This window comes from Mirounga angustirostris, unplaced genomic scaffold (genome assembly GCF_029215605.1).
Source record: "Mirounga angustirostris isolate CCGP_5_RB_7025 unplaced genomic scaffold, mMirAng1.0.hap1 SCAF_3, whole genome shotgun sequence".
Taxonomy (NCBI): Eukaryota; Metazoa; Chordata; class Mammalia; order Carnivora; family Phocidae; genus Mirounga; species Mirounga angustirostris.
In genome coordinates, this window is record NW_026991711.1 from 126,290,530 (window position 1) to 126,313,585 (window position 23,056).

The window sequence follows — 23,056 nt, forward strand, 5'->3', positions numbered from 1 at the left end:
TGTTTGCATTTAGGTTGCATGATACTTACATCTTTTTCGTTCTTTCTCAAGATTGCTTTGGCTCTTCAGGGTTTTTGTGGTTCCCTACAAATTTCAGGATTATTTGTTCTAGTCCTATGAAAAATAACATTGGCATTTTGATAGGGATTGCATTGAATCTGTAGATTGCTTTGGATAATATGGACATTTTAACAGTAGTAATTCTTCCAGTCCATAAGCATGGAATATCTTTCCATTTGCATGTGTCATCTTCAGTTTCTTTCATCGGTGTCTTAGAGTTTTCAGAGAACTGGTCTTCCACTTCCTTGGTTAAATTTATTTCTAGGTATTTTATTCTTTTGGTGCAATTGTAAATGGGATTCTTAATTTCTCTTTCTGACAGATCATTAATGGTGTATAGAAATGGAACAGATTAATTTCATATCTTGCAGCTTTATTGAATTTATTTATTCTAATAGTTTATTTGATGGAGTCTTTAAGTTTTTATGTATACAGTATCATGTTATCTGCAAATAGTGACAGATTTACTTCTTTTCCAATTTGGATGCCTTTTATTTTTCTTGTCTGATTGCTGTGGCTAGGACTTATAATACTATGTTGAATAAGCAGGTCACTGTTGTTAATATAACATTGTTTGTATTTGAATATTTTATGGTAATTTGGAATATTGATGAAAAATAGGGATATAAAAAGGCTGTGATACTATTTAGAAGTGGCCGTAGGTCCTAAAATTATATGGATTATGGAAGCATATTATGAGTTTGGGTATAATTTTTTTTCTTTAGTATTTTCAATGACATTGCTTATTTGAAATAAAACCCTTAGAATTATATTGAAGAAGTAAACTTCTTTGAAACTTTATTTCTTGATCACAGGTGATTTTTATATTTTTAGTACACTGGAAACAATAAGCTCATTTTAAGTTTATCTTGACTTTATTTTTTATAAACATGAAGATCTATTATCAACACTGTGTATTGTCATATGAATGATTTACTTATTCAAAGGTATTTAAAGAAAAATTAGTTTTTTAAAACCACTAACCAGAATTTTTACAAGTACACAGATTCAGAACCAGTTTCAGGCATGCTGTATGTCTCTATATTCTGTGAAGAAAATGTACTGACTTTGTTTATTATTGTAGTTGTTTCTTAATCTGCATACCTAACAGGCATGCTTGTGAGTGAAATTCAGTTAAATGAAAGACAAAGTATTATCCTTTTTATATCTAAATTTAGTATTTATTTCTAAAGCATGTATGTATTATTGATGTTAGAATTACTGTTTTTTGACAGACATCAGTAACTTAAGTATAAAGTGTATTGTTAAAAGTAGTAGGGAGAGTAGTAGCAGCTGTGTGCCAGGTACCATACTAGATGCAGTATCTAATGTTCTAGCATTTAGTACTCACAGTAATTAGTACCATGGATATGAGAAACCCCAATTCACAGGAGTCTGAGCTTTAAGCAGCAAGGCAATTATAGAACCTCATATTTATTCTTTCTGATTGCAGAATATCTATTCCTCTTACCAATATTTTAATTTGGGAGGGGGTTTTATCAGATTATTGATAAGCATTGTCATTTTTTTTATATACTGAATTTATAGGAATGACCCAGTGCAGATAGTCAATTTTTGTTCATGGTGATGGGCTCACGGCTCAGGGCTGCCTGTGCAGATGACTTTGAGCAGTAAGTCATAGTGTTTTTCATTGTGTAAACAGGTAACATTTGTGATAATTGAAAAGATGCACTGTAACAGAAAGCAGATTGGACCTGAATATACCTCCTGACCTGTAGCTTGCACAGTTACTTAAATTATCTATATTTATTTGCCTATCTGTATGTTCAGTAGAAGTATTATACCTCTCTAACTACTTCATTGTTTTAAGGATCAATAAAAAATGATGAGAGGATTTAAAAATGTTTTATTAGATCATATAGCATTTACATATTTTAATCTGAAAGATTAAAACTTGGTCTCCAAATGCATAACATTGTGGTGAGTTTTTGAGCCTTGATGAAGCATCCCTAAACTAGATTTGTCACCTTTGACCAGAATATTTCTCTAACAACTTTTGGAATTAATTATCTTTGGAACTACAAATTATGAGATCTGAAGTTTGGAAACTGCAGTGTGTGTGTGTGTGTGTGTGTGTGTGTGTGTGTGTGTGTGTGTAAACACAGGTGCTATAATCCAGTCACATTGTAGGTGGAGTCAGGAGATTTTTTTTTTTTTTTGAAAGCTAGGAAAGCTGCTCTTAAAATGTTTTAATTGGGCATTTCTGAATGAATGCTGTTTTTGACTCTGATACATGAATTTGCTGAGCTGCTACACCAAATCATATTATCTATCCTATTCATAAGCCTTTTTCTATTTTATGCTTACAAAAGAATTTTATTTTGTAGTCACTGTACTTGAGAATTATCACAAGAGGCAGTACATGATCACAGAAGGCTTTAAGTAACTTTACAATATTCTTTGAGTTGTAAGAATTTAGAATAGGAATATTTATAAGCTTTTGCTTTTATTAGCTTTATTGAGATGTAATTGGCGTGCATTAAACTATACATACATAAAATACATAATTTGATAAGTTTTGACATGTATACACTTGCCGAGCTAGCACTACAAGTGTGATGGTGAACATCCGTCACTCCCCAAATTTTATTTAGGCCCCTTGGTAGTCCCTCATTTTTAATTCTTCCCCATTCTCCAAGCAACCACTGATCTGTTATACATTAGTTTTCATTTTCTAGAATGTTAAATGAATGGGATCATACAATAGTTGTCTTTTTTCTCTGGCTTTTATACTGTAAGTATTTTGAGATTCTTCTAAGTGTGTATCAATAGCTCATTCCCTTTTATTGCTCAGTAGTATTTCATTGGATCAATATACCACACTTCGTTTATCTATTTGCCTGTTTACAGCTATTTTGGTGTTTTCTAGTTTGGGGCTATTATAAGTAAAGCAGGGATTAACATTATGTACATGTTTCATTTCTTTTGGGGAAACACCTAAGAGTGGAATGGCTGGATCATACAGTAGGTATATGTTTAACTTACTAAAAAAAACCTGTCAAACTGTTTTCCAAAAATGGTTGTACCATTTTACACTCCTACCAGCAATGTATGAGAGTTCAAGTTCCTCCACATCCTTGCCAGCACTTGGTATGGTTAATCTTTTTTAATTTTAGCCATTTTAATAGGTCGTAGTATCTGGTTGTGGTTCTAGTTCACACACTTCCTTAGTGACTAATGATGTTGAACTTCATTTCATGTGCTTATTTGCCATCCATATATCTTTTTTAGTGAGGTCTTTATTCAAGTCTGTTGTCCAGTTTTTATTGGGCTGTTGTATTTATGAGTTTTGTGAGTTCTTTATATCATCTAGATACAACTCCTTTATCAAGTATATAATTTGCAGATATTATTTTTTTTTACTCTGTTAGTGTTTTTTGAAAAGCAGAGTTTTTAATTTTGAAGTCTAATTTACAAAATTTTTGTTACAAATTATACTTTGGTGTGATATCTAAGAAATCTCTGCCAACCCAAGATCATAAAGATAGTCTCTGTTTTCTTCTAGAAGTTTTTTTTTTTTTTTTAAAGATTTTATTTATTTGACAGAAAGATAGCAAGAGAGGGAACACAAGCAGGGGGAGTGGGAGAGGGAGAAGCAGGCTTCCCATGGAGCAGGGAGCCTGATGCAGGGCTTGATCCCAGGGGCCTGGGATCATGACCTGAGCCGAAGGCAGACGCCTAACCGACTGAGCCACCCAGGTGCCCCTCCTCTAGAAAAGTTTCATAGTTTTAAGTTTTACATTTATGTCTGTGATCCATTTTGAATTTTTTTAAAAATATTTTATTTATTAGAGAGAGTGAGACAGAGAGAGACCAAGCAGACAGAGCGGGGGCCAGAGGGAGAGGGACAAGCAGACTCCCCTGTGAGCAGGGAGCCCAATGCGGGCCTTGATCCATGGACCCTGGGATCATGACCTGAGCCAAAGACAGACTTAACCAATTGAGCCACCCAGGCGCCCCGTGAATTTTTTATATATGATGTAAGGTGTGAATCATGTTCAGATTTTAAAACATTTTCGCATGTGGATATCCAACTCTTGCAGCAACATGTATTGAAAAGATTATTTTTTCTCTACCTTTGCATTTCCATCTTTTTTTTTTTTTTAAAGATTTTATTTATTTGAGACAGAGAGAATGAGAGAGAGAGCACATGAGAGGGGGGAGGGTCAGAGGGAGAAGCAGGCTCCTTGCCGAGCAGGGAGCCCGATGCGGGACTCGATCCCGGGACTCCAGGATCATGACCTGAGCCGAAGGCAGTCGCTTAACCAACTGAGCCACCCAGGCGCCCTGCATTTCCATCTTTATTGAAAATCATTTGTCCCTGTATGTATGATTCTATTTCCAGAATCTATTCTGTTTCATTATCTATTTGTCTATCTTTTAAAGCCAATACGTTGTCTTGAATAGTGTAGCTCCATAATGTGTTGAAATAAGGTTGTTTAGTCCTCCAGTTGTTCTTTTTAATAGCATTGTTTTGGCCAGTCTAGGTCTTTTGCATCTTCATACAGATTTTAAAATCAAGTATGTTAATTTATATAAATAAAAACCTATTGGTATTTTATTTTTTTAATTTTTTTTAAAGATTTTATTTATTTATTTGACAGAGAGAGATACAGTGAGAGAGGGAACACAAGCAGGGGGAGTGGGAGAGGGAGAAGCAGGCTTCCTGCGGAGCAGGGAGCCCGATGTGGGGCTCGATCCCAGGACCCTGGGATCATGACCTGAGCCGAAGGCAGACGCTTAACAACTGAGCCACCCAGGCGCCCCAGACCTGTTGGTATTTTAATTGATGGTGTGTAAGATCTATACATCAATTTGGGAGAATTGATATCTTAACAGTAATGAGTCTTCCAACCCATGAATACAGTATATATCTCTTTATTAAGGTTTTAACTTTTTCTCAACAATTTTTTGTAGTTGTTAGTGTACAGAATTTTCACATTCTGTCATATTTATGTCTGTTTCATATTTTTTGATGATATTATAGCAGTATTTTTTTTTTTTAAGATTTTTATTTATTTGACAGAGATAGACACAGTGAGAGCAGGAACACAAGCAGGGAGAGTGGGAGAGGGAGAAACAGGCTTCCTGTGGAGCAGGGAGCCTGATGTGGGACTCGATCCCAGAACTCTGGGATCACGACCTGAGCCAAAGGCAGACACTTAACAACTGAGCCACCCAGGCGCCCCTATAGCAGTATTTTATTTCAGTGATTATGTTGTCTGTGAAAGAGACAGTTTTATGTCTTTTTTTCCAATCTGGCTGCCTTTTATTTCCTTTTTTGCTGAATTGACTGGAACCTTCAGTAAAATGTTGAATAGACGTTAAAGTGGACTTTTCTGTCTTGTTCCTGATCTTAGGGGAAAAGCATTCATTCTACTGTATTAGCTATGTGTTTTTTAATAGATGGTCTTTATCAGATTACAGACTTTTTTTACTGTTTTTTACTCTATTAGTTTTCATTTGGAGTGGATGTTAGGCTTTGTCTTTTTTTTTTTTTTTTTTTTGCTTTTGTTGAGATGATCACATTTAATATAATGAGCTTCTTTAACACTTGTAATACTCTTTGCTCTGAAATTGTTTGATATTGGTATAGACATTCCAGCTTTCTTTTTGACTAGTGTTAATGTGATATATATTTCCCAGTGAACTTATTTAGGTCTTTATTTAACCTACTTGTAGTACCTTTCTTGTAGGTAGCATATAGGTAGGTAGGTCTTGTTTGTCTTTATTCAGTCTGATAATCTTGGGTTTTTAATTATGATATTTAGGTCATTTACATTTAATGCAATTATTGATATGATTGCATTTAAATCTATCATATTACTGTTTACCTGTTTTTCTCACTTGTTCTTTTGTATCTTTTTTCTTTTCTGCCTCCTTTTAGATTGAGTTTTTAAATAATTCTGTTATATTACCTTTGTTGGATTTCTAGCTATAACTTTCTTGTTAGTTTATTATTTGTTTCAGGATTTATAGTATTTATCTTTTTTTTATTTTATTTTATTTATTTGACATAGAGACAGAGAGAGAGGGAACACAAGCAGGGGGAGTAGGAGAGGGAGAAGCAGGCTTCCAGCTGAGCAGGGAGCCCAATGCAGGGCTTGATCCCAGGATGCTGGGATCATGACCTGAGCTGAAGGCAGACGCTTAACCGTCTGAGCCACCCAGGCACCCCAGAATATATCTTTTTTAAAAAGATTTATTTATTTATATATTAGAGAGAGAGAGTGTGTGCATGCACAAGTGGGGAGAGGGGCAGAGGGAGAGACTCTTTTCAAGCAGACTCCCCACCAAGCACAGAGCCTCATGCAGGCTTGATCAATCGATCACCTCAACCCATGAGATCATGCCCTGAGCTGAAACCAAGAGTTGGACACTCACCCAACTGAACCACCCAGGCATCCCTATGTATATATCTTTAACTTATTAATTTGCCTTCAGGTGATGTATACTACTTATATGAATGTTAAAATAGTATACTTTATATCTTCCCTCTTAACATTTGTATCATTGTTGTTACACATTTTAGTTTTACCTATGTTGTAAACTTCATGGTATATTTTTATTATTTTTGCCTAAGTAGTCTTATTTTTTTGTTGTGGTAAAATATATGTAACATAAAATTTACCACTTTAACCATTCTTAAGTATACAGCTCAATGGCATTAGGTATATTCTCACTGTTGTGTAACCATCCATCTCCAGAACTACTTCCATCTTCCCAGACAGAAACTCTGTACCTATTAAACAATAATTCCTCATTCCCCCTCCCCCCCAGCCCTTGGCAATCACCATTCTACTTTATATCTGTATGAATTGACTACTTTAGGTACCTCATATGAGTGGAATCGTATGATATTTGTCCTTTTGTGACTGGCTTATTTCGCTTAGCATAATATCTTCAATATCTTCTTACCCTTGTAGTATGTGTCAGAATTTCCTTCCTTAAGGTGAATAATATTCCATTGTATGATAAATTACATTTTGTTTATTCATCTTTTGAGGGACATTTGTGATGTTCCACATTTAGTTATTATAAATAATGCTGCTGTGAACATTGGCGTACAAATATCAGCTCTAATCTCTGTGTTCAGTTCTTTTGGGTATATGCTCAGAGGTGGAATGCTGGATCATATGTTAATTCTGTTTTTAAGATTTTGAGGAACTACCATGTTCTTCGACACAGCAGTCTATTGTCTTTTAAAGAAATTTAAATAATAAGAAAAAATAATATATTTACCTATGTAGTTATTATTTCCTGTGTTCTTTTCTTTCCTTTGCGTAGATCTGTATTTCTGTCATTTTCCTTACACCTGAAGGATATAACATTTTTTAAATGCAGTTCTGCTGCCCATTTAAACAATTGGGTTATTTTTCTTTTTAATACTGAATTGTAAAAATTGTAAAAATTTATATATTACATATATAAGCCTCCTTATATAATTTGCAAATATTTTCTTTGAATCCAAGGGCTGTCTTTTCCCTTTCTTTTTTTTTCTTTTTTAAGATTTTATTTATTTATTTGACAGAGAGAGACACAGCGAGAGAGGGAACACAAGCAGGGGGAGTGGGAGAGGGAGAAGCAGGCTTCCTGCAGAGCAGGGAGCCCAATGTGGGGCTCGATCCCAGGACCCTGGGATCATGACCAGAGCCGAAGGCAGACGCTTAATGACTGAGCCACCCAGGCGCCCCGTCTTTTCCCTTTCTTGATGCTGACCTTTGAAACACAAAAGTTGTTTTTTTTTAAGATTTATTTATTTGTTTTAGAGAGGGAGTGTGCACGTGCGTGCACAGGAGCAGGTGGAGGGGCAGAGGGAGAGAGAGGGGAAGCAGACTCCCCAGTGAGTAGGGAGCCCAAAAAGGGGCTTGATCTCAGGACTCTGAGATCATGACCTGAGCCAAAACCAAGAGTCAGTTGCTTAACTGACTGAGCCACCCAGACGCCCTGTAACACAAAAGTTTTTAATTTTTATTTAAGTCCAGTGTATCAGTTTTCTCTTATAACTTGTGCCTTTGATATTGTATTAAGACATCAATGTCTAACCAAAGTTCATGAAAAATTACTCCTCAGTTTTCTTCTCTAAGAGTTTTATGATTTTAGCTTTTTTTTTTTTTTTAAGATTTTATTTATTTATTTGAGAGAGAGAGCGAGCATGAGTGGGGGGAAGAGGGGCAGAGGGAGAGGGAGAAGCAGACTATCCACTGAGCAGGGAGCCCAGTGTGGGCCTTGATCCCAGGACCCCAAGATCATGACCTTAGCTGAAGGCAGATGCTTAACTGACTGAGCCACCCAGGTGCCCCTGTGATTTTAGCTCTTACATTTTTTGTGTGTGTGTGTGTGATCCACTTTGTGCATGGTGTGAGGTGGGGGATCATGTTTTTGCATGTAAATATTCCTAGCACCATTGAAAAGACTATTCCCATTGAATTGTGTTGGTCCCTTTATCAGAGACCTGTTGACTTGAAATGTTAGGATTTATTTCTGAACTTTAATTCTGTTTTATTGATCTCTGTATTTATCCTAGTTCTGTAATACTTTTAAGATTTTTTCTCTTATCACTGGTCTTTGGGTTATGATGTGCGTTGATGTGGTTTACTTTGTGTTTCTTGAGCTTGTGGTTCTTTGAGATTCCTATATCTGTAGGTTTATTATTTTCATCAAGTTTCAACAAATTTTGATATTCTTTAAATATTTTTCTGTTTTCCTATCGCCCCCCCTCCTTCAAGGATCCCAAAGACATATATATTTTTCTCATTGTAGTTGTCCCATAGTTCATTTATGGCTCTGTTAATTTTTTTTCCTATCATTTTGGCCTCTGTGTTTCATTTTCTATTCCTGTGTCTTCAGGTTAACTCATTTTTTCTTGTGCAAGATTTAATCTTCCATTAATGCCATCCAGTGTATTTTTCATCTTACAATATTTTTTCACCTTTTGGCCAGCCATGGACATTGTAGAGTGAAAGCTCTACCAAGCCTCTCTGAATTCATGCCTATGTCATCCTATCGCCGCTGACTTATTGCAGTTTTCACCTCAAGAACTTGGATTTGGGTCATTTTTTGTCTTCCATGTCTCCACGTTTTAGCAATTATAATAACACTTTAGTGTCCTTGTCTGCTAATTTTAACATCTTTGTCAGTTTTGGATTGGTTTCAGTTGATTGATTGATCTCCTCATTGTGGGTTATATTTTCTTCTTTGCATGCCTGGTAATTTTTCACTAGTGCCTGACTGAATTTTGCCTTGTATGCTGGCTGTTTTTTACTCTTATAAATATTCTCGGTATTTGTTATGAGATGCAGTACGTTACTTGGAATCTGTTTGATTCTTTCTAGTTTTGCTTTTAAAAATTATAAGGTGAATCTGGAGTAATGCTTAGACCCTTCTGTCTAATCGATGCCTTTGCATTGGAGGTTTTTCAGTTTGGTTGGTGGGAACAGACACTATTTTCAGTGCTATGTGAGAGGGAGGTATTCTTCTCTAATCCTTTCCCCAGACTTTGGTAGTTTCTTTATACACATGCACTTAACAGTACTCAGCTGAATACTCAAGGAGGACCCTCAAGATCTCCAGAGTTTTCTCTTAGCAGTTATTTTCTTAGCTATTATCAGTACTCCGTCCTGATAGCTCTAGCTACATTGGTTTCCCAGTAATCTCAGCTCCATCATGTCAGTTTAGGGAGTCCACTAGACTCTCTGCCTGGTTTCCTTCCTCCTGCACTGTAGCCTGGAAACTGTCTTAAGGCAATAAGCTTGGGTGGTAGTATGGCTTATCTCTGTGTTTCACAGTCCTCAGCTATCACTGTCCTTTGTTGCCTATCAGCCACGTCCTACAAATTGTTATTTTATATAGTTTTATCCATTTTTAGGTGGGAGTGTAAATTTAGTCTCTGTTACTATATCTTGGACATCAGCGGATCACTCTTTTATTTACTTTTTCAATTAGCAATAATCGCGCCCCGGATAAACCTCACTGCCTACAATACTGCCACTGCACAAAAGGGCAGAACTTGTGTTGGACTAGATATTCTCGATGAGTTTCTATTTTCTACTTGAATTTCATAGAGATCAGTATTAAAATTATACTGAAGAAAATATGTTGAAACTGAATAGTTAATTGAAACCATGTTAACTGAAAGTGTTGTTCTTTCTTAGCATTCAGAAGTAGTAAATAAACATAGGTTGAGACGTATATTGCTTAGTGGACACATAATTGAATGTGTAGGGTTGGATTTCTTAAACAAGATAGCACAAATACTAATGGGATAGATTGATAAATTAATTTACGTTGAAATTTAAAATTCATTTTCCAAAAACACCACTGTAGAATAAATAGTTAGCATTTGTAGAGCACTTACATGTGCCAGACACTGTTCTAAGTACTTTAAATCTATTAACTCAGGTACTCTTTACAACAACTGTATGAAGTTGGATTATGTTATAATCTTCATTTTTCAGATGCAGCTGAGACATGAAGGTAAGAAGCAAAATGGTGAGCCACAGATTGGGAAAGAGATATCTAACATAGTGGACAAAGCAGTAGTTATCTACATATATATTTAGCTTCTGCAAATCAGAAAGAAAGATGTCCATATTTAAATGGGCAAAGATACAAACATTGGAAGAAACATGAATGGTCTATAAAAGTGTATAACCAACCACCTTGGAAAAATAGTTTGGAAAAATCTAGTAATGATAAAGATTGGCCTACTCTACAACCTGGCAGATCTTTTCCTAATTATGTTCCCTAGTGAAAGTCTCCCACATGGATAGGGGAACATTCATAACAGCATTGTTAATAGCAGGGGTTGGTATCCTTTCCTTAAAAGGCCAGATTGTAAATATTTTAGGCTTGGGAACCAAATGTTCTCTGTTGCAGTTACTCAATTCAGCTCTACCACGTAGTGTTAAAGCAACCATACGTAAAAAAAAAAGAATGAATGGGCCTGGCTGCGTTCCAGTAAAACTTCATTTTCAAAAACAGTCAGCTGGCTCACCCACAGGCTGTAGTTTTGATCTCTATTTTATAATATCAAGAAATTGAAAACAACCTAATTGTCCATCAGCAGTAGGAGAATGTACATAATTTTGCTTAATAGTGGAATTTTTATAAAGAAGGTGATCTTCACATGCCAACATGATTAATCCACACTAATATAATGAATAAAGCAATGGAGGAATAGTACATTCTATATGAAATTTTCATATAGAATTTAAAACATGCAAATACTATAATACTTTATCTATGTATACTTTTATAATGAAGGTATAAAGAAATGTTGATAATCACCAAAATTAGAGTAGTGGCTACACCTGGGGGTATGGAGAGGATGCATTCAGTCAGAGAGGATGACAAAGGAACTTCAGCCCAACTGTTTTAATGATGTTTTATTTCATAAGCTGGGTAATGAGAGTATATTGCATTAATATTAGATCTTTTGTACCTCTTAAATATTTTATAAGTTTTAAAAGAAACAAAGCTTAAAAGTAACAAACTAACAATGACTAGAAAAGAACATTAGTTCTTCATGCTGTAGATAGTTGTCACTTGGCTCTCTCTTCCTCTCAACTGCTGATATAGGTGCCTCACTGGCTTCTCTCACACCCTGGAAAGCAACTTTCTACTCTTAAGCCTTAGAAAGATCAGTTGTCTAAATGAATAACCCTTGGGCCCAGTCTGCTACCTACTTGGTTTACTGTCTCAGCTTCTTGTTCTTTTTCTAGTATGCTTCAAGCATATTAGTTTCCTTTTCTGTAGCCTCTCATTTATTCTGCCTTTTGGATATATTTATCCGGGAGAAGGGATCTAAAGTTCTTAATGGAGACCACACAAGCAAAGGATTGCCTTTGGCATTTTCATGTATGCTTGGCTCACAGAGGCATCAGAATGCCTGCTGCTGGCATGTTTGTGGGTGAGATAATGATCAAAAATAAAAGCTAAAACGGCATTTATTTATAAAGAGATTGAAGAGTTATTGAGCATCTTTTGTGTGGGTGTTGGGTAATCTTTATCTAGTGTGGAATTCTTTCAGTTATGTCCATAGCCTTCTCTTAACTTTTTGACTTTTCTATTAAGACATTCTATCAGGGAGCAGTAGTAATATGCAGAGCATTCCCCCAGATGCTGTGGTGGAGTTACAAACAAGTGAATGCAAAGCCCTTACAGAGTATTTTACTAAATGGAGACTTAATGACATAATAAGGAGAAGAGTTTGTAGCAAAGAAAATCTAGGAGAGCTAAGGAGCACTGCTCAGGGCCTGCATGGAGAATCTACTGTCAGCTAGACCTGGGACAGAGGTTGGAGAGACCAGCAGGAGACAGTGTACTCTGAACTATGTTTTGTTGCCTAAAGTAAAAGATATATTTGTTGGTTAATGAATGATTATTTTAGCATCTGGTAAGAGAAGGCATTTCAAAGTAGATGCTAATTTCCAAAAGAATAGGAATATGTGTATATCATTAAGATGATAATTTCATTTGTATTTTTTTTATTAAAGGGAACTCAATGACCTTTTGGTCAGGGTGCTTTAGTCTTGAAAGTATTACTTATTTAAAGATAAAGAAGTAGCATTAGTTTTGTTTTCTTTTTAAGATTTATTTATGAGGGGTAGGAGAGTGCACTCGGGAGCCAGGGGAGGGGCAGAGAGAGAGGGAGAGAGAGAATCCTCAAGCAGCCTCCTGGCTGAGCACGAGCCCGAAGCTGGGCTCAATCTCTGGACCCTAAGATCCTGACCTGAGCCAAAATGAAGAGTCAGCTGCTTAACCGACTGAGCCACCCAGGTGCCCCCAGAAGTAGCAGTAGGTTTTTAAAAAGTTACTGGTATGTGTAGTAATATAAAGTTGCCTCTGGCTTAAGCTAGGCAGAACAAATAAAATGGGAAAGAGACTTAAAATATGGACTTAGATTAGGAAGTACTTAATAGGGGTGCCTGGGTGGCACAGTTGTTTGAGCAACGACTCTTGGTTTTGGCTCGGATCGAGCCCTGTGTCAGGCTCTGCGTTGAGCAGGGAGTCTGCTTGAGATTCTCAGTCTCCCACTCTCTCTGCCTCTCTGCCCCTGCTCCCACTCGTGTGTGCTCACGAGTGCGTGTGCACGCGTGTGCATCTCTCTCTCTCTCTCAAATAAATAAATAAATAAATAAATCTTCAAAAAGAAAGGGTACTTAATAGTTACTTGGGAATAGGGTTGCTGTATTTAAATCACAAAATAAAACATAGGATGCCCAGTTAAATTTGAATTCCATATGAACAATAAGTATTTTAAAAATAGAAGTATGTCCCAAATATTGCAAGGAATGTACATATTAGAAATATTCATTTATTTGAAATTCAAATTTAACTGAGAATTATGTATTTTTTTAATTCATCAATTCTGCTTAGGGATAAAGAACTTCAGTGCTTTATATTGAGAAGGAAGAATACTAGTCCTGCTAAGAGTAGCTGTTACTGTGTTTAATTTTGAGTGAGTAACTGATTGCTGTCATGGTTTTTGGTAGTCTTAAATTGTTCCTCTTTAGGCAGGCCTAAGCCACTATTTGCAGATGTACTAGATATAATGTTATTAAAGTTGCATGAGATTAAATTTGAACTTTGTAATGTCAGGTCTTGCTTAATCAAAGTATTAGGAAAGAAAGGAGATCTCAGATAATTTCTAATAAGAAGAGAAACAAAATTACATAAAATGAGATATAGATGGATTTCATTCCCTGTAACATTTATAGTTAATCATCAGAGAGCTATGGTGGTAAGCAGTAAGATTCTGGTGGTAAGAAATGGATTTTGGAGATCTTGGATATGGCTTGAAGGTATTTCCTATCTTGATTAATGGTATTAGTATTTACCCAGCTTCCCCAGGAAAAACATGCAATCACAGTGTACTACTCCATTTCCTCTATATAGTTAGTCCTCAAGAATTGTAGTTTGGGGTCTGTTTTCTTAAAGTCTCTTGAATGTATTTCTTCTGTCATTGGCTCTGCCTAATTCAGCCCTTTACATAATCTTTATCTGTACCCTTCTTGTCACAGCATCCTTTACTAAATCTTTCTGCCACCAGAAATGCAAGTCCTTTTTAAAATGCAGAACTAATTATTTTATTCATTTGTTTAAACATCTTTCATAAGGCCTCAGTCATCTTCACTGTAGGGTAAATACAGTCCTCAAGCCAAAGTGTAGTGTTTCTTGAGGGGATAGGGAAGGGGGAGGGCCATCTCTCCTAAAAGTGGATCAAAATCGACCGGAGCTTTCTAAACTGATATGTATAATAGTATGCCATTGTTACTGGTGAAAATGGGTCTTCACTTGGGTATAACAGGGCAGAAAGAAGATTGAGGACTCGTATGTGAATTGTTTTGTGGAATGGCTGCTTTGACCTTTTTGTGAGTTGATCTCTTGTCTAGATCTTTAGTCCTTTATGAGTTGTCTTTTTTTCAGCTTTATCTCTTGCTCCAACCTTCTCCTATCCTAAACTAGTCATATTATACTATTTTATAATTCCTCAAGTGTCCCATGTCATTCTGCTTATTCATTCATGACTTTGTATAAGGTAGTCTCTGAAAACAAATGCCCTTTGCCCCCATTGTTTGTCTAATGAATGGTACTTATTTTTTCTTTAAGTTTATTAAGTAATCTCTACACCTAGTGTGGGGCTCAAACTCACGACCCTGAGATCAAGAGTCACATGCTCTTCTGACTGAGCCAGCCAGGTGCCCCTGAATTATACTTCTTAACTTTCCTTCTGGACTGCTTAAATAATCTTCTTCCTCTGGAAGTCTTCTATGGTGTGTCAGTTAGGAAGGCTGGGTTATACTTCAAGAACAACCCCTAAATCTCAGTGACTTAAAACTACAAAGCTTTCTTTTTCACTTCTGCTTATATGTCTGTCATGGATCAGCTGGGTGCCATTCTGTGTGTCATCCTTACTCTGGGACTCAAGCTGACAGAATGTTATCATTGAACTCTGATTCTTAAAAAGCTGTGACTGGAAATGACAGGTCACCTCTATATTTCATTGGCTAAAGCAAGTCATATGTTCACATCTAACTTTAAGAGGAGGTCAAGGAGGTGCACTCCTATTATGGGCTGGGGAGAAGGACCAGAAATATTTGGTGGGTAACAGTAATGACCACACATGATGCCTTCAAACTTGATTAATCTCTTCTTCATACTTCTGCAACACTTTGTAAAACCTCTGCATTTCATTGAATTGAGATTATTATAAAACCTTGTTTTAATGTTGAATGTGATTTGTTTGGCGATTGGCTCTAGATCTCTCAAATTCCTAGCCAATTAGCCAGGCAAACTTACCCCAATATTTTCATTAACCTCAAAATAATGAAATCCTTTGGTTTATAAGTTTATATCCGTGGTTCTCTACCTTGGTTGTGTGTTAGAAAAAATAAGAGATTCCTGAGCCTCACTCCAGAGCAATTTAAATCAGAATCTCTGAGGGTGGGTCCAGGCATCAGAAGCCCTCCAGGGGATTCTGAGGAATAAACAAGGTTAGGAATCACTGGCTTACATGTTCATTGCTTACTTGCTTTCTGGGGAAGGCTCTTTGAAAATAGGCCTTGTTTTTATTACATCTCCAAAGCTTGTTCTCTTTCCTATTTTGATACCAAACTCAAGTTATAATTATACACTCATTTTTATATTTACTTTTGTATTATCTGTCTCCAACATACATGTTAAGGACTAGCACCACATCTAATTCATTCATCATATACCTACTGCTTCATAGTGTGTTGAACACAGAGCTTTCCTGTCTTTTTTATTTCCTCCTAGCCATGCCTACATTAACCCATTTTTTTTGGATTCCCTTTCCTGTGTAGTAGTCTTTCATATATTGTTCCTGGTTTTTCTCTTCTTTCATTAGGTGATATAAATAACATATTTGAAAAACACAGAGTAAGATGCAAATGTAACGTATTTGAAAAATGTAAAGCAAGATACACCCAAACAGGCAAGGTTATTAGTATTCTGTGTTAACACCTCTAGGGCCTGGTTTTTATGGCTGTTCAGTGGCTGTAACAGCTGATCACAGTGGTATCCACTTATTCTTCGGCATCTTTGATTAGTGATCCAGCTAATCCTAGCCTTGAACTCTGTGTCTTCTTTTCCAGTGGTATCCATTGCTTGAATGTCAGGTAATCAGCTTTTTGTAATATTTGTTAAAACAATATTTTATTCTGAGAACTATATGTTAAAGAGAAATAGTCCTTGGCCTCATATAATATTTGTACAAAATCTATAAACCACAGAGACACTGCTTATTACTAGATAACATTTTGTTTTTGGGTGTTTTGTTTTGTTTTGTTTTGTTTCTAGAGAGAGTGTGTGTGCAAGTGGGGGGGGGGCTGGAGGGGCAGAGGGAGAGGGACAGAGAATCTTAGGCTCCAAGCCCAGGGTGGAGACTGACGCAGGGCTTGATCTCTTGATCCTGAGATCATGACCTTAACCAAAAATCAAGAGTCGGTTGCTTAACCCACTGAGCCACCTAGGTTGCCCCTAAGATAACATTTTGTATTAAAAAACACATGTTCTCCTCTACTGTCTTGTAACTATATATATATCTTAAAGCATCTCAGAATTCCAGACTGATTTATATTCTAAAGTGCTAAATATTTTTCATAAAGGGAAAAGTGTGGTTAAGAAAAAGCATTCTTTTAAAGATGGCCTTTATAAAAAAGTCATATTCTCATAAAAACATCCATTGAAATTGAAGCAATATTAACTTATATTTAATTTTAAGAACCCATGCTTTAGGGGCGCCTGGGTGGCTCAGTTGTTAAGCATCTGCCTTCGGCTCAGGTCATGATCCTAGAGTCCTGGGATCAAGCCCCACATTGGGCTCCCTGCTCAGCGGGAAGCCTGCTTCTCTCTCTCCCACTCTCCCTGCTTGTGTTCCCTCTCTCGCTGTGTCTCTCTCTCTGTCAAATAAATAAATAAAACCTAAAAAAAACCCAAAAAACCCCCCATGCTTTAGCGCATTATTTAAAAAGCCTGAAACAGTAATGTGCAGGATGATTTCTGTATTGTATCTTTGTGCCTTTAAATGTGTCATTTAAAAATAAATAAGGGCGCCTGGGTGGCTCAGATGGTTAAGCTTCTGCCTTCGGCTCAGGTCATGATCCTGGAGTCCCAGGATCGAGTCCCGCATCGGGCTCCCTGCTCGCCGGGGAGTCTGCTTCTCCTCCCTCTGACCCTCCTCCCTCTCCTGCTCTCTGTCTCTCATTCTCTCTCTCTCAAATAAATAAATAAAATCTTTAAAAATAAATAAATAAGTCATTTTTTTTTCTTGGAATGCCTTTTCCTAACACTCCCCTATCCCTTTTTTGGCTTGAAAAAATTCTGCATATTCTTTAATTCTTAGCCTATAGAAAGATTTTATCAAATAGATTGCTCTGACTTCTGTGCTTATACATTGTGCCCCTTATACATGTGGCTATTTTTGCACTTAATCTACTATATTACATTTATGGTTTTTTTTTCTCTTTCTTGCTTACTTTTTAGTTTATAAACCTGTAAGGGCCAAGGCCTGTCTGCCTTTGTTTAGCTAGCAAGTGGGCTCTGTGGTTGTTGAGTGAATAAATAAAAACATTCTGTGTGTGTGTGTAACATTTCATACATGGCATTATGTAATATATAATTCAGAAGGTGGGCTAATGGATTATGAATGCTTCCCAAAATAACCAGTTTGTAGCTGACTTATATTTTGCATGTTTTATAATTTAAATTCATAAATGAATAGTACTGTAGTTGAACATTGTAAAAGAAGAAAGGGGCATCCATGACTATAAGCCCTTTAAAGTCAAAGCTAGTTGTAGTGTCTGTTGTGCAACAGTTTTGATAAAACTTAATGGTCTGTTGTAGGACATTTAAGGTTCTGCTTGATGGTGGGAATTAATTTCCAGTTATAAAAGACAGCATGTTTTTAGCCACTCCTAAACTTTTTTTTTTTTTTTTAAGATTTTATTTATTTATTTATTTGAAAGAGAACAAGCACAAGCAAGGGGAGTGGCAGCCAGAGGGAGAGGGAGAAGCAGGCTCCCCGCTGAGCAGGGAGCCCAATGCGGACTCGATCCCAGGACCCTGGGATCATGACCTGAGCCGAAGGCAGATGCTTAACTGACTGGCCACCCAGGTGCCCCATTAACATTTGTAGTTATCTTCTGGTTTCTGAAGTTTGACTAACTGATGATCTGTGAATGATTCTTCTGTATAACAAAGGAAGTCAAGCATTGTGCTTGCTCCTTCCTCTGCTAAGGAGCAGAGTGAAAGTCATCCAGAGTGGGAGACAGTAGATCCTTATTCGGTGAGACAGATTTCATAGATGTCTAAAGTGATTGGTGCTTACAGCATATGTCACACACACACTTTTAAGTAGGTAAAAATTATTTTAAAATGAGTATCTTAAAGAGAAAGAAATGTCAGATTGGGCAATGTACATTAGGCTTTCAGATCCTATATTACTTTGATCAGTTGTCTTTATAACCAGGTGATGTTATAAATGTCATCTTACCCTCTCCCTTACTATTATGTAGCCTCACCCCACTGCCTTTTCTCCCACTAAAATTTTTATGTTCTCAAAATATTGGTTCCAGGGCAGCTACTTAGGTTTGCTGTATTGGAGGAGGTCAGTAGGCCTAGGGAAGGAAAGTCAGTTTTCATAGAAGCAAGAACTGAGTTTGTCAAATAATTGGAAGACTTGGAAGAAGAGTGGGTGAGGTAGGGAAAGGAATATAGAATCAGTTGTAGTATAATTTCTGTTTTTTGATATCCTCAAACCATTATATTGCCCATTATTATCTAAGACCTTGCTGACCAAGTTTTTAATAAGCATATTTTTAGTTATAATTACTCAAGAGCCCAGCTATATTACAACAGTGGCTGAGATTATGTCTGTATTGTCATGTTAGTAATTTTTTATTGATTTATCACAAGGTACATAGTGTTAGGTATTATACGTTTTCTAATGTTCTTACTCTGATACTGTTTTCACTAAAGGAATATTTTCAGGGTTACACAGAGATGAAAGATGTAGCATAAGTATGTTAATTTTTAATTGTAATATTTAGAATATTATATAATTGAATTTTATTTAAAATGCCTGTAATGCTTAAAATATATAAGAATATTAGTATTTATAAATATGGCATTTTGAAAGCAGTGCATCATTATTTTGACATTTTCATTCTTATTTTTCTTTCCTTCTTTTTGTATTTTTTTTTTTTTTTCTTAAGAATTAATGTGCCATCTGGAAACCTCGAAGATCATGCCATAAAAGGAATTTAGGCTTTTTGGCAACCAGTCATTAGGATATGCTGTGACTATGCACCTTATCAGAATAATAAAACATAATTAGAAAGGTGTTTAACTCATATATATTTCAAAACATTTTTAAATTGAGGATTTTTATATGGACATTATGGGAATAAAAAAATTAATATTGCCCTATCCTAGGGTTAGGATGATTAAGTTATCATAGGATAAGTTGGATCCTTAAACAGAAATGTAAATCAAAACCCTATATGACTAAATGGTTCTAAACTATTTCTAAACACTATTTCCTATGTTTTCTTTACAGTGTTAAAACAAGCAAACATAACTAGTTTCTATATTTTTCAGAAGGGAGAGTTGCAATATTATCTATTGCAATTAACTCGCTCTATTCTTCTCTTCTGAATAATACAGTCATTGGAACTGTCAGCCAAAGGACCTTTTTTGGGGAACATTTTTTTTTTTTTTAACTCTAAAAAGTAACAAGTTTTTTAAATTAATTGAGAGAAAACAGCTGAAATCATGCATTGAAGGGGTTAAGTCGACATGAAAGAATTCATTTCCACTTTAATGACCTAGCCTTGCTGGGTTAGGACGATGGGGAGCATGCTTCTGACTTGTACTCCTATTGCCAATTAACACCTCCTATAACAGGTTGCCTCAGCTAGTCATTGAAGCTCAGGCAGTAGAAATAGTTTACATGCAGCTTGTTTTTCACACTAGTTGTTTAATACTCACAAAATTAAAGTATTAAAAGGTTGTTTCTTACCTTGCTAGATAGTAGATAAACAATACCATGGTAGTTATTTGTATATGTTTGAATTCACCTATTTTGTGTTCACTTGGTTTTTTTCAGGGTATTTTAATTGCAGAAACTGAAGGTGGTAACTTCATCAAATTTTAAAAATTTTTTTACAGTATTTGTCAAATTTGGGTGATATTGGATACTATAAATTAAAACTTTTCTGTCAACTATTCAGTATATGTTTGGTTTTATTTTGTTTTTTAAAAACATAGTCACCTCCATTTGTTAATAAAATTTATTTTCTCTTTGTTGAAAAATACATATTTTAAAGACCTTAATTCTGTGATGCAGGACCAAATATATACCTTTAAACAGCCATTATAAAGATAAAGCCTGTGTAATATTTAAATCCTAGAACAACTTTTTGACAAATTTTGAAATGTTTGTGTTGTTTCCCAAGATAACTTTATATATTTAGATAGTTTTAGAGTGTTGCAGTTCAGTGATACTATTTATTTTACATTTCTTTTAAGTGACACTTTGGTTCATGTTTAATCAGCAGGTATTTTAATAACATAATAAAATTGGCTAAATAATTGATACCAGTTCACACTAAGAGAAAGGTGGAGTAATATAACTAATAGTGTTAACAAATTTGTTAAAAGGCCTGAGTAGGTAACACTTAGAGGCGTTAGTTTTATCCTGTTATAATGGCAAATGCCTTTTTTTTTAACACTTAGTCAACAAGGGCTGCCCAAGTAAAACTCACAGGTTTTTATGCTGGATAAGATTTTAACCTTCTAAATGGGGTGGAGTGTGGGGAACCGTATCTCATTTAAGTTAACCACACTTAAAATTTGTGGATCTGGTTGTTAATTTCTGTTTTACTAAACATGGCAGATCAAAACTCATTGTACAGAGATAAGTTTAATGCCTTCATGGAGTCATAATAGGTGTTATAAGACCAGTTGGACAGATTTTCATGGTATATATAAAGGTTGGTTGCACTGCTTGTACCTTTGGCTCACCAATTTATCCTATAGTTCTATTAAATAGCTGATTTTTTTTTTTTTTAAGATTTTATTTATTTGACAGAGAGAGACACAGCGAGAGAGGGAACACAAGCAGGGGGAGTGGGAGAGGGAGAAGCAGGCTTCCCGCCGAGCAGGGAGCCCGATGCGGGGCTCGATCCCAGGACCCTGGGATCATGACCTGAGCCGAAGGCAGACGCTTAATGACTGAGCCACCCAGGCGCCCCTGAATAGTATTTTTTTGAGAAAGATTTTATTTATTTATTTGAGAGAGAGAGCACAGAGGGAAAGGGACAAGCACACTCCCCACTGAGCAGAGAGCCAGACGTAGGGCTAAATCCCAGGACCCTGAGATCATGACCTGAGCTGAAGGCAGATGCTTAACGACTGAGCCACCCAGGTGCCCCTAAATAGCTGATTTTATACTCTTAGTTTAAAAGTGTGGATTTTTCTCCCCTTTTAAAATAAACTTATTTTTGAAGAATCAGAGTTATGTAAGTGATTTTAAAGTTGCCTGTTGAATATTGAGGAGTTATGTAGCAAATGTGATTACTGTATTTCTGTTTCTTTTTTATAAGAGGGTTATATGCAAATATTTTAGTTACATGTTTTTTACAGCAATATATAACTAAACCATTCCAGTTTTTAAATTGTAACATTAATTTACATTTTTAACAATAAAGTTACAGAATATTTAGTTTTGTTTTTTTTTTTAAGTAAACTACCACCAATGTGGGGCTCAAACTCATGACCCCAGGATCAGGAGTCGCGTGCTTTACCAACTGAGCCAGCCAGGAGCCCCATAGATGTTTCTTATTTTACTTATCTGTTATCAGTGATATGTATGTTTCTATTTTATAGTGGCATTGTGTGAAATACAGGCCAGTTTCCTTTAGTTTTTTATTTTAGTTTTTCCTTTGCTTAATACCACATTAGTTATACCAGTGCCTTCAGGTACAACTAATAGATGTTGTTTTTAAGATTTTATTCACTTCGGGCGCCTGGGTGGCTCAGTTGGTTAAGCGACTGCCTTCGGCTCAGGTCATGATCCTGGAGTCCCGAGATCGAGTCCCGAGATCGAGCCTACTTCTCCCTCTGACCCTCCCCCCTCTCATGTACTCTCTCTCATTCTCGCTCTCTCAAATAAATAAATAAATAAATCTTTAAAAAAAAAAAAGATTTTATTCACTTACAGGAAAGAGAGGGAGAGAGAGCACGTGGGGTGGGGGTGGGGGGCAGGGAGAAGCAGACTCCCCACTGAGCAGGGAGGCTGACCACGGGGATTGATCCTTGGACTCTGGGATCATGACCTGAACCAAAAGCAGCCGCTCAACCAACTGAGCCACCCAGGCACCCTCTAATAGTTGTTTTTAAAGGACCTTGAAATTTAAGTTACATCATGTTCAATCTCCAAAAAAAAAATGACTTTCTGTACGTATTTATTATGGTAGTAGTGGAATTGTTGTTATAAGGTCAGCAGAGAACTTGAATAGTTCACACACTATATAAGCTGGTAACTTTAGAACTATGCTGTTTGATTAAGCACCAGAAAGAAACTATTTTCTCCATTACTTATTTTTATAGTAGTAATAGCCAAGTGTAAAAATTCAAGAACATTTGGGTCTAGGTTTTCATTTGATTTAATCATTGTGTAGTTTTTCACTTTATTTTACCCAGCATTTAGCTTAGTTTCTTAAACATAATAAGTTCTCAAAAAGTGAAAGATGATTGAAGTAATTCAAATTCTGTGCATTTATTCAGATGTTTTTCATTGTACAAATGAGACATGTATAATTTGTTATTTGTGATCACCACATGTCCATTTTAGTTGAATGTAAACATAGCCTAACAATGGTTACCTTAAGTCTACCTTAAAACCATTTATATCAGTTTCTATTTGTGAAATCCTTAGTTTTTTATCAGA

General features: G+C 36.0%; 1 protein-coding gene and 1 pseudogene across 2 annotated transcripts in view; one reads left to right on the forward strand and one right to left on the reverse strand.

Moving 5' to 3' along the window:
- PSMD14 (proteasome 26S subunit, non-ATPase 14) overlaps window positions 1-23,056 on the forward strand; it is a 103,993-nt gene that overhangs the window by 27,125 nt on the left and 53,812 nt on the right. The window lies entirely within an intron of this gene.
- LOC129045667 (U4 spliceosomal RNA) lies at window positions 10,003-10,083 on the reverse strand (annotated as a pseudogene).